General features: G+C 43.6%; 1 long non-coding RNA gene across 1 annotated transcript; it reads right to left on the bottom strand.

Annotated features, from left to right (window-relative positions):
• Positions 1-300: 300 nt before the first annotated feature.
• LOC311516955 lies at positions 301-10,765 on the bottom strand. Its single transcript, XR_014710537.1, has 3 exons — positions 10,697-10,765; positions 1,691-1,954; positions 301-804 (listed from the first exon to the last, which is right to left on the bottom strand). It is a non-coding gene; the product is annotated as an uncharacterized lncRNA (long non-coding RNA).
• Positions 10,766-12,052: the final 1,287 nt, after the last annotated feature.

Consider the following 12,052-nt stretch of genomic DNA (forward strand, 5'->3'; position numbering starts at 1 on the left):
AGCCTGAGACCAGAGCAATTAGAAGAGCACAGCTAGGCGCGCTGCACATCAGAGAGGCTTTGAAAAACAGTTTCATGACTGGCCAGGCTACGGTGTGACATTGTGTGTGTTTCTCCTTGCTGCAAACCCTCCTCCTTTGTTGAATTTACTTCCCTGTAAACCAGTCCTGATTCTTCCCTGTAAACCAGTCCTCCTCCCCCCTTTGACCACAGCTGGCAAAGGAAATAAAGTCCCTATTGTTTTGAATCCATGCATTCTTTATTTATTTTTAAAAAAGGGAGATCACTGACAAGGTAGCCTGGGTGGGGTGGGGCAGGAGGGAAGGACAAGGCCACATTGCTTATTGTAGCCACACTACAAATCAAAGCTGTTTGAATAACGGCTTTGTTACTTGGGCCATCCTCTGGAGTGGAGTGGCTGGGTGCCTGGAGCCTCCCCGCCACGTTCTTGGGCATCTGGGTGAGGAGGATATGGAACTTGGCGAGGAGGGCAGGTGGTTATACAATGGATGCAGTGGCAGTCTGTGCTCTTGTTGCCTTTCCTGCAGCTCCACCAGATGCCTGATCATGTCCGTTTGCTCCCCCATTAGCCTCAGCATCTCCTCCTGCGTGTTCTGATCATGCTCACTGAATGCTTTCCTGGCCTCTGTCACTGAATGTGTCCATACATTTAGCTGTGCCCTAACAGTGCAGGAGGACTGCAGGAGCTTGGAAAACATGTCATCGCAAGTGTGTTTTTTTCGCCTTCTGATCTGCGATAATCTCAGGGACAGAGTTAATTCAGGGAGCATCGAAACATTTGCTCCTGCAGGGGAGATAAAAAGGGAGAGTAAAATTTAAGAAGATACATTTCTGAGAACAAAAGAGAGACTCTTTCACAGTGAGTCAAGCAATTCACAGCAGACAGCACATGTGCTTTAGGTACAAGGTCACATTTTGCCTTTTATATTGAGCACCTGCCAGTATGGTGACACATCACACATGGCTGGCCAACAGAATTTTTCGGTTTTTAGGCAGCCATGGTAAGCCAAAAGGTACATGGGGTTGGCTTCTTCCACCTTCATAACATGTGGGAATGATTTCAAACTGCAGCACTCTCCTTTCCCATAGCAAGCAATGCCAGTTGGGTTTGCTGTTTAAAAGGAGGGGCTGCAGTTTTGGGTTGGATGTGCAGCACACCTCTCCCCCCACCACGTGATCATCTCCGGGATGATCCCTTTTAGCCAAGCACAAACAGCCCAGCATGAATGGGGTCCTTTTACTGTTCCCTTACAAAAATTCCCCTATTTCAACCAGGTGACCATGAATGATATCACTCTCCTGAGGCTGACAGAGAAAGATAAAGACCGAAAGTTGCATGAATGCGACCAAAACCCAGGACCATTTGCTACCATGCCTTGTGCTGCAATGATTCCAGACTACTTGCTACTGGCTTGGTGTGGTAAAGTGTCCTACTGTGGAGGACGAAATAAGGCAGCCTTCCGCAGAAACTTTCTGCAAAGGCTTTCAGAGTACCTCCAGGAGAGCTTCATGGAGATGTCCCTGGAAGATTCCGCTCCATCCCCAGACACATTAAAAGACTTTTCCAGTAACTGTACTGGCCGCGAATGCATCCCAATTGTTCAGGGCAAATGAAACATTAAACACCATTGCTTTTAACCCCTGTAGTGTCATTACAAATGTGCACTCACCAGAAGTACCTTCTCTGCCGTCAGGGTCCGGGAACCTGCCTTGGGAGGGTATTGGCTCCAGGGTGATGAAAAGGTCCTGGCTGCTGAGGAGAACGGATTCTCCGCTTGCCTGCTGCGCATTCTCCTCCTCCTCCTCTTCCTCATCCACAAAATCCTCCTCTGTGTTGCGTGAGACTCCTTTGTCTTGTAGTACACTTGTCTGAGATCCTTAACTTTCACGCGGCACTGCTCTATGTCCCTGGTGTAGCCTCTCTCCACCATTCCCTGTGTGATTTTGGCATATATATTAGCATTTCTTCTTTTTGATCAGAGTTCTGCCTGCACAGATTCTTCTCCGCATACAGCAATCAGCAGTATCTCCTGTTCGCTCCATGCTGGAGCTCATTTGCAATTCTGGGACTGCATGGTCACCTGTGCTGCTAAGCTCGCCATGCTGACCAAACAGGAAATGAAATTCAAAAGTTCCCTGGGCTTTTCCTGTGTACCTGGCTAGTGCATCAGGGTTGAAAGTGCTGTCCAGAGTAGTCACATTGGAGCACTCTGGGATGGCTCCCGGAGGCCAATACCATTGAATTGCATAACACTGCATCTGCACTACCCCAAATTCGACCCAAGAAGGTGGATTTTAGCACTATTCCCCTCGTCGGGGAGGAGTACAGCAGTTGATTTTAAGAGCCCTTTAGGTCGACGGAACAGGGTTGGTTGTGTAGCCGCATTGCTTATAAAAGCTACCTAACGTGGCTAAATTCAACCTAACCTCATAGTGTAGACGAGGGCTTAGAGTTTGTGTTGGAGGGACTGTCACACATATGCAGCCTTAATCTTTTTTAATTGAGGTTTTTGTTTATGGAAGATATACATGATAGGGAAATCAACCATTTGAAAGAATGGCTATCTGGAGCCAAAGACAAACTAAAGTTTGAAGACTGAAACTTTTAGAGGAGGGGTATCAAATATATGGCCCATAAATAAGGTGTATTTATGTGGCCTGCCTGATAGATCCAGATTGTGCAGAGTCTCAGCTTGCATTTAAAAAAAAGTTTCTGTCCCTCTGTGTTAGAGGAAAGGACAGAAAGACAAAGAAATATATGCTTCCTGTTTCCTTAGATTGGACCCTCCCTGTCCAGCGTCTGTCAACTGGTAGATTTGATTTTCCCATAAAGGGTCCCTTCCACCTCAAATAACAAAGAGTCAGTTGGGATAAGGTGAAAAATAACTAAAGTGTAATGAAGAATTGGTGTACAATGAATAGGCCAAAGAAAAGGAGGGAGTAAACAGTAAAATTATGCAATACAGTGATTCCTCAAAACAAACCCTATAAACAGGTAAGTAAACCCCTCAATAGAAACCTTCTTCTATAGATTAAGTTTCGATTGTTGTCTGGGACCTCAATCCTCCGGCTAGTTGAAAGCCATCGGAGAGGAGCTCCAGGGAGTCCCTTGGTGTTTCTCTGGATCTGAAGAAGAGTAGATGGTATGTCGGGGGACAGCAGCTGCAGATGGATGATGGTAAGTGGGATGTGGCTGTCTGTCCTTCTCTTCTCCTTGCAGGTGATGGCAAATGCACATCCAAGTGGAGGCAGAGCTTTGAAAAGAAAACCCTAGCCCCCTCTACCACTAGGATGGGTAGGTAAGTGCAAGTCAGACCTGTGATAGTCCCTTGCTGTCACTCGGATGGACAGCCTCTGAGCAGTGCTCGGGACAGACTTATCTAACCTTGCCCGGGAAACTCCGTAGAAGGAGCAGGAAACCCCTTCTGGGAAACCCCATGGAAAAGGCAGTAAAAAACCCCAGTTTTATCCAGAAGTTGTTTACCACTTCTGAGGAGAAATAAAAGGTGGGAAAACTGTGATCAGCTGGGTCGCGTGGGCATAAATTCCATTTTGGGAACCAATATGGGTTCCTGAAATTATACAAAACATACAAAATGGACATAACCCAACATCTGTGATGGGGTATACAGATCCCACACTGACTAAGAAGGGATTAATGAGTGTCTGTGGGCCCATTCAAGCCCACCCCATTACACCTGGGTGAGGTATCAAACTTGGAAGGAGGAGTTAAAAGAGGAAAAGCCCATCTCAGTAGAGGCTGATTGGGAGAGGGAGTGGACCTCTTGAGTTAGTCCTGTGAAGGAAGGCCTCTGGGGCCAGAGTCTAACCAGAGATTCCTAAATGTCAGAGCCCCCTTGGGGTAGATACGTCTGGTGTGGGACCTTTTGTTCTCCATAACTAGTGTGGTTTCCCTTATTGGGATCTACGGAACACTCAGCCTGGAAAGAGACTTTAGGAAAAGCCTAGTTGCAGGCCATGGTAGGAAGCAGCCAAGGGATACAGCAGAGGAGCTGACTAAACAGACCTTCTCCATTCATACAGGGTCCCTGGACTGGAGCCCCGACTAGGGTGGTGGTGCAAGGACCCTGGAGCCAAGGACTTGAAAGCCTACAACTCCTGAAGTTGGGCTGAAGCTCTGGTGTGGCGCTGTGTTGTTGGACTCAGTTTATCCCAGAAGGGGTGGGACTAACAGTGACCTGGCCAGAGGGTTGAGCCACAGGATAAGGCAGACAAGCTAAGTGCCAGCGAGGCTGTCAGCATGGGGTGACAAATGAGAAAAGGCTGCTATGGAAGGCTTTGCCTTGAAAGACCTGCCTATGGTGAAGAGACTCTTCCAAACCTCTGCAGAGAGAACCTTACAAATGAGAACCAGCTATAACTGACACAGTGGTATCTGCCCGAGTCGGCAATCAGCCTAAAACAATGAAATGGAGCAAACTCCCCCCTTTGGTATTAATCTTAGTGGAGTAACATCTCTAATGATGACAATTGAGTGTCAACATAAATATTTTCTTGCTGATCATTTTAGCAGATGGAATGGGAGTAGGAGGTGGGAGTGAAGTACACTAGGCTAGGAGTTACTATGGGGAAGGAAATGCAGAGAAAACAACAGATGAAACTCACCATAACAGGGAATGGGGAGAGGTACAGGGAAAGGAGGATGGAGAAGTTAAAAAAACAAAGGGCTGAAATAGCAGTTCCCCAAAAAGGGCAGATATTCCCACTAAGAGCTGAACAAATAATAAATAACTAAACTAAACATTTAGTTACAATATAAAAACCTCATTCTTTTCTTGATCTCTGTGAAAACTTCCGTATATTTCACTGTATATTGTGCGGAGTACTTAGTCCTGAGTTTATAACCTAGTCCACAAACCATGATTAAATATGGAAGTTGTCCCTCTCCTCCAAAATGAGCTTGACACCTCTGATCTAGCGCCTGTCATATAAGCATACACATACCAGAGCATCTGATTCCAGCTGGGTGGTAATTTTTTGACAAAATGTTTTTTGGGCTTTTTGGTCAAAAAACACCAATTTGTTGAAACTGAAAGTTTTTGCAGGAAAGGGTTGGTTTTGATGAAACTTTTGTTAGGAAGACAACAAGGAGTCCGCTGGCACGTTAAAGACTAACAGGGCATAAGCTTTCGTGGGTAAAAAACCCACTTCTTCAGATGCATGGAGTGAAAATTACAGATGCAGGCATTATATAATGACACATGATGAGAAGGGAGTTACCTCACAAGTGGAGAACCAGTGTTGACAGGGCCAATTCGATCAGGGTGGATGTAGTCCACTCCCAATAATTGATGAGAAGGTGTCAATTCCAGGAGAAGCAAAGCTACTTTTATAATGAGCCACCACTGCCAGTCCCTATTCAAGCCCAAATTAATGGAGTTAAATTTGCAAATGAATTTTAGTTCTGTAGTTTCTCTTTGAAGTCTGTTTCTGAAGTTTTTTTGTTCAAGGATAGCTACTTTCAAATCTGTTATAGACTGTCCAGGAAGATTGAAGTGTTCTCCTACTGGCTTTTGGGTTTCTCAGGTCTAGGCTGAAATTTCCAGTCAAAAATGAAAGTGAAAGAAACTCCTCCATAGCACAACCACCCCACCTGTCCCCTAGAACAGTGGTTCTCAACCAGGGGTACATGTACCCCTGAGGTTACACAGAGGTCTTCCAGGGTATACATCAACTCATCTAGATATTTGCCTAGTTTTATAACAGGCTACATAAAAATCACTAGTGAAGTCAGTACAAACGAAAATTTCCTACAGACAATGACTTGTTTATACTGCTCTAAATACTATACACTGAAATGTAAGTACAATATTTATATTCCAATTGATGTATTTTATAATTGTATGGTAAAAATTAAAACATAAGCAATTTTTCAGTACTAGTGTGCCTTGGCACTGTTGTATTTTTATGTCTGATTGTGTAAGCAAGTTGTTTTTAAGTGAGGTGAATTTTGCGGGTACTCAAGACAAGTCAGACTCCTGAAAGGGACACAGTAGCCTGGAAAGGCTGAGAGTTACTGCTCTAGAATAGCCAATAGCTTAGTGGTTAAGGCCTTCACCTGTGCTCTGGGAGAGCTGTGTTCAGGTCTCTGCTCTTCCTGTTTTGGAGCAACAACTTGAACTGAGGTTTCCCATATCCCGTGTGAGCGTCCTAACCACCCATCCTGGGGTGGGTCTCTCGGTTTTTTGTGAAAATTTTGAAAACGCCTCAGTTGCATCCTGATGTGGAATAGAAACGGTTTTGAAATCTCAAACATTCCCACAGTGGGAAAAAATATTTCCTGCCCAGCTCTACTTCACACATGGCTGGACCCAGTTATGATGCTATGTGTAAAATCAATATACTTGAGTGTCACAACTAGAAAAAGTACCTTGTCCCAAGCCCACAGGCATCAGAGTACAGACTGATTGAACAGTAACTCGTTGAAAGGGAAATGCCACTGTCCTAAATCCTTTCTACAGCCAGAACTACAACACCCATAGTGCAAGCACACACAAAACACAATAAACATAGGCATGGGAAGGTTTTAGATGAGATGTTCAGACTTGTTGGTGAACAGAGATTCACAGGAACTCATGTCAAGAAGATTTTGCCCAAAGTATGGTTTGTTCAGAGTAGAATATATAGCCAACCTGATCTGTACATGTATGCATGCAAATTCCAAGCTGCTATTCCATGGATTAAATGGTTAAAGAGTCTTTTATCCAAAGTCTTTTTTTATGGTTCTTGGCAGAGTAACACAGTAATCATAGTTAATGCAGGTTTTGAAAGAAAGGGAGTGAATCAAAACTTTGTTATTATGTGAAGCAAGCACAGGGTAAAGTATTTGGATGTTCTGCCAGTTTTCTGAAGATTCTCCTTAAATTTAGTTTTAAGATAATAATAGCATTCAGAGCAGGGGCTGTTTACATTACTTTTATTAGGATTTTACAACAAATGTATACAAGTCAAAAAGGCTACTCATTGAATTAAAACTGGCATTGTAATTTCAGTGCATCAGGACTTTGTTTTTTAACAGTAACATCACTTCACAGCAACATGCAGCTCTGGTCAAGACACACAAACACTTTTCAAAGCACTATACAAACACTATTTCTCACAATACTTTGCAACGTAAGCCAATTGTAGTACTATTCCTTTATGCAGCTAGGGAAACTAAGACAAAAAGAGAGAAAAAAGCCAGAGTCAATATTGCCTGAGTGACCTAGAAGATCAGCATCGGACTTAGAACTAGAAATTCCTAAATGGCCTTGTGGATAGACCAGTAGACTGGGGAACTTGGATTCTATTCCTGTCTCTGCCACTCCCTGATGGGTGACCTTGGGCAAGTCACTTCAGCTGTCTGTGCTTTAGTTTCCCAGTAAAAGAGGGATTATAATGTGTACTTCTTCATAAAGCTCTTTGAGATTTACTAGATAGACGGTATTATTATTTCTTATCTTGAATTTACTACATCCTTGGTTAAGATAGCAAGGCCTGATTCACTATTCCCCTGCACCTAGTGTAGTGACTTATACCAGGGCAAAATAGGTGTAAAATGCTACCATTCTGGCTTGGTAGTGTTACATGTCCACGTTACACATTGCTGTGAATTACCCTACAAGGTGCTGAGTCATAGTGAATCAGGTCCTATGTAATTTGCTAAACGACACAGTCAATTAGTGGTAAAGCCCAGATTACAAAATTACAGTCCTCGTCCCATGGCCTGTGCTTGATCCTGTAAACCACATTGCTTCTCAGTGAAGCCCAGTTGTTGGGAAACTGACTTTCTTGAATAGAAGACCTTCTGTATCACCTTCCTCAGTTCATCTCAAATGTGAATAAGGACATCTAGACATTGGCAATGAAGCTTCTTGTCCTGTATCTGTCTCTTTCTCTCTGGATACTAGCTATCCAGCATCATCTTGTGGATATCAATTCTGAAGCACTTAGAGGAGAGGAAAGTGATCAGGAACAGTCAGCATGGATTCACCAAAGGAAAGTCATGCCGGACTAATCTAATTGCCTTCTATGATGAGATAACTGGCTCTGTGGATGAGGTGAAAGCAGTGGACGTGTTATTTCTTGACTTTAGCAAAGCTTTTGATACGGTCTCCCATGGTATTCATGCCAGCAAGTTAAAGAAGTATGGGCTGGATGAATGGACTATAAGGTGGATAGAAAGCTGGCTAGATCGTCGGGCTCAACGGGTAGTGATCAATGGCTCCATGTCTAGTTGGCAGCCGGTATCAAGTGGAGTGCCCCAAGGGTCAGTCCTGGGGCAGGTTTTGTTCAATATCTTCATAAATGATCTGGAGGATGGTGTGGATTGCACCCTCAGCAAGTTTGCAGATGACACTAAACTGGGAGGAGAGGTAGATATGCTGGAAGGTAGGTATAGGCTACAGAGGGACCTAGACAAATGAGAGGATTGGGCAAAAAGAAATCTGATGAGGTTCAACAAGGACAAGCGCAGAGTCCTGCACTTAGGACGGAAGAATCCCATTGCACCGCTACAGACTAGGGACTGAATGGCTAGGCAGCAGTTCTGCAGAAAAGGACCTGGGGTTACAGTGGACGAGAAGCTGAATATGAGTCAACAGTGTGCCCCTGTTGCCAAGAAGGCCAATGGCATTTTGGCCTGTATAAGTAGGGGCATCGCCAGCAGATCGAGGGATGTGACCGTTCCCCTCTATTCGACATTGGTGAGGCCTCATCTGGAGTACTGTGTCCAGTTTTGGGCCCCACACTACAAGAAGGATGTGAAAAAATTGGAAAGCATCCAGCAGAGGGCAACAAAAATGATTAGGGGACTGGAACACATGACTTATGAGTGAACTGGGATTGTTTCGTCTGCAGAAGAGAAGAATGAGGGGGGATTTGATAGCTGCTTTCAACTACCTGAAAGGGGGTTCCAAAGAAGATGGATCTAGATTGTTCTCAGTGGTAGCAGATGACAGAACAAGGAGTAATGGTCTCAAGTTGCAGTGGGGGAGATTTAGGTTGGATAGAAGGAAAAACTTTTTCACTGGGAGGGTGGTGAAGCACTGGAATGCGTTACCTGAGGAGGTGGTGGAATCTCCTTCCTTTTGAGGTTTGTAAAGTCAGGCTTGACAAAGCCCTGGCTGGGATGGATTTAGTTGGGGATTAGTCCTGCTTTGAGCAGGGGGTTGGACTAGATGACCTCCTGAGGTCCCTTCTAACCCTGATATTCTATAATAAGTGAGCAGCTAATTCTATGGCATTGCTGTGGTCTCTGGGATCTGGTCTAAATTCAGCTGAACAAACAAATGGTAATTTAGAGAATGCTGTCAATTTCTTGTAATCTGAGAGCTGTTTAGAAAAGCTGTTGGGAAGACCCACCCATCCCAGAAACAGTACAGCATGCTGAAAGGGGATTGCCTAGGTCATGTATATGTTTTCTGCTAAGGATGAAGAGAGAGGTTTGTAGCATATATGTAGTCCCACATAGAAAAAATCGTTAGGCCTAATTCTCCTCTGTTTTATGCTGGTGTATCTCCATTGACTTAGTGGAATTTTTCCTGATTTACTCCTGATCATAAGCTCTTGAGCAATAAACTTCCATATAGCATCTATAGCAGCTTGTAGCCAGCTGCATTTCAACAAGAGACATTTTGCAATCTCAGAACAAAATATGTCCCTGATGATTACCACTATGCACTATGGTGCTGGTGTACTTGATACTGTTCCTTGGAGTAGGAGCATACATGTTCAGCAGATATTGCCTAACCCCACTCTTTTTAACAGCAGATTGCATCCCTGAATTGTTGTGGTTCATATCTTAGATATAAGGAGGCAGTGTAGTCTAGTGGCTAGATCACAGGATTAGGACTCTGGGTTCTATTCCTGCTACTGGCTTGCTAGATGATAGTGGGCAAATCATTTCACCACTCTGTGCCTCAGTTTCCCCATCTGCAAAATGGGAACAATACTGACATTCATAGAATCATAGAATATTAGGGTTGGAAGGGACCTCAGGAGGTCATCTAGTCCAGCCCCCTGCTCAAAGCAGGACCAATCCCCAATTAAATCATCCCAGCCAGGGCTTTGTCAAGCCTGAGCTTAAAAAACTTCTAAGGAAGGAGATTCTACCACCTCCCTAGGTAACGCATTCCAGTGTTTCTTTGTAAAGCGCTTTGAGGACTATGGATGAAAGATCTAGGTATTATTATTAGCTACCAGCAGGATGCCGCCTCCTCCCTTAGTCATGCCTACCTCCACCCTTTCCCCTCCTTCACACTTGCACAATCAAGGGCAGGTTTGAGCCCATAGTGGGAGACTTTCAAAGGCACTCATGGTAGTTAGGCTCCTACCTCTCACTGACTTTCCATGGGAGCTGGGTACCTAACTGCCATTTATGCCTTTGAAAATGTTCCCCATACTGTTTATAAGGGGGCTGAGGAAAAAAGATTTGGATTTTGAGCCACACTAAACTGCAGAGGGCACAGTGTGTCCAAGAGAAATTACAACATGTGGATTTGAGAGCAATGCTCAAGCACGATTATAAAAAACAATAAGGAAGACATAAAATTAGAGCTGATTGGCTGGAAGAAATGTAAAGATAGAGGAATTGGAAAACATTAAACAGGATAAAACAAAGCCCATAAAAATAGTCCAAAAAGATAAATAAGTAAAAACAGCTAAAAATATCTTACCTTAATTTCAGGCGCACTAAAATAATATTTGGAATCATCTCAGCTCATGTTCCAGGAAACAGTTATCAGTCTGGACTAAAAAAAGAGAAGACAGGAGGAGGATTAAGGAGACCTAAAAATAGAACACACTGAATGATAAATAGGAGATAGGCATAGGAATAGTAGTAGTCATATAGGATTGGGTAAGGGAATGGAATTTATTTCTGTCTGTAAAACTGGGGTTTCAGAGTTTCTCTGTACCAGACCCACCTTCTTGCTCAATAATGTCAAGGATGGTTCTTCCTAGATCATTCTTTTTCTCCAGTGATGGGTTTATGGTTTTCTAGGGTTTTTCTACACAGTGTGTTGCTACTTGAGAAATTCTGAACTGAGTAGGTATTTCACTGATTAATTAGATCTCTGACCTCAGTCTCCTCTGCCTTGCACCTTGTATAGTTGCCATGTGTATGGCAAGTGCCAAGTGGCTATAAAATGCTACCAAGCCAGAGTAGTAGCATTTTACATGCACTTTGCACAGGTGTTAATGATTGCATAGGTTCCAGGCACTGGAGAATCAGGCCCATAGACTAATATGAAAAGTCCCCATCGCTGGTGCAAGGATGGGCCCAAAGACAGAGTCTGGTATCAGGAACAAAAGAGAAGGTGTATGAAGAAACTACATTAGTCATGAGAAATGTGACCATCTCAGATATAAACTAAAGAAATATTGTAAAAGGGAGACATATTTTAAATTACTAAATGTTCTAGGCAGGAATGCAGTTTATATGATGAATTTAATATTGTGTACATTGTTGGTTCTGATGCATCTTTTGACTTGTGGCAAAGGAACATTGGATTTTTCATAACAAATCAGACCACACATGTTGGTTCAGTGGCAAATAAAAAAATCCCAAAATGCATCTAGCTAACTGTAACACTGTACATGGTGCGGGGAAGGAAGCCCCATAAGTGAGCAGTTTGCTCTGCAGCATGAGATTTGATTACTCTTATTTTAGCTTGCTGCCAAGTGTGACTGTTATTAAAGGTCACAAAATTAATTAATTCTTTTTTAAAATTCCGTTTTAAAGTATTTGATTCAGTGGCATCCAGTGTAGTCTACAGACTGACTACACATCATATGGAGAATTACAGTCCATTTCAGTTCAGCAGTTACAAGGATCAGTCAGTTACATTGACCAATTTCTGCAAACCCTAAGCGGCCACATATTGTCCATGCATGGTATAGATGGGCTGGCTTCTGATCACTTGGCTGCCAGTGACAGGGATCAGACTGCACCATGGCAGTGCATTGGAACAATGGCAGCACAACTTCACTCAGCCTATTCTGAGCTTCCACTGCACCAAAAGGTGAGGATT

Source organism: Lepidochelys olivacea (assembly GCF_965140295.1).
Source record: "Lepidochelys olivacea isolate rLepOli2 genome assembly, chromosome: 2".
Taxonomy (NCBI): Eukaryota; Metazoa; Chordata; order Testudines; family Cheloniidae; genus Lepidochelys; species Lepidochelys olivacea.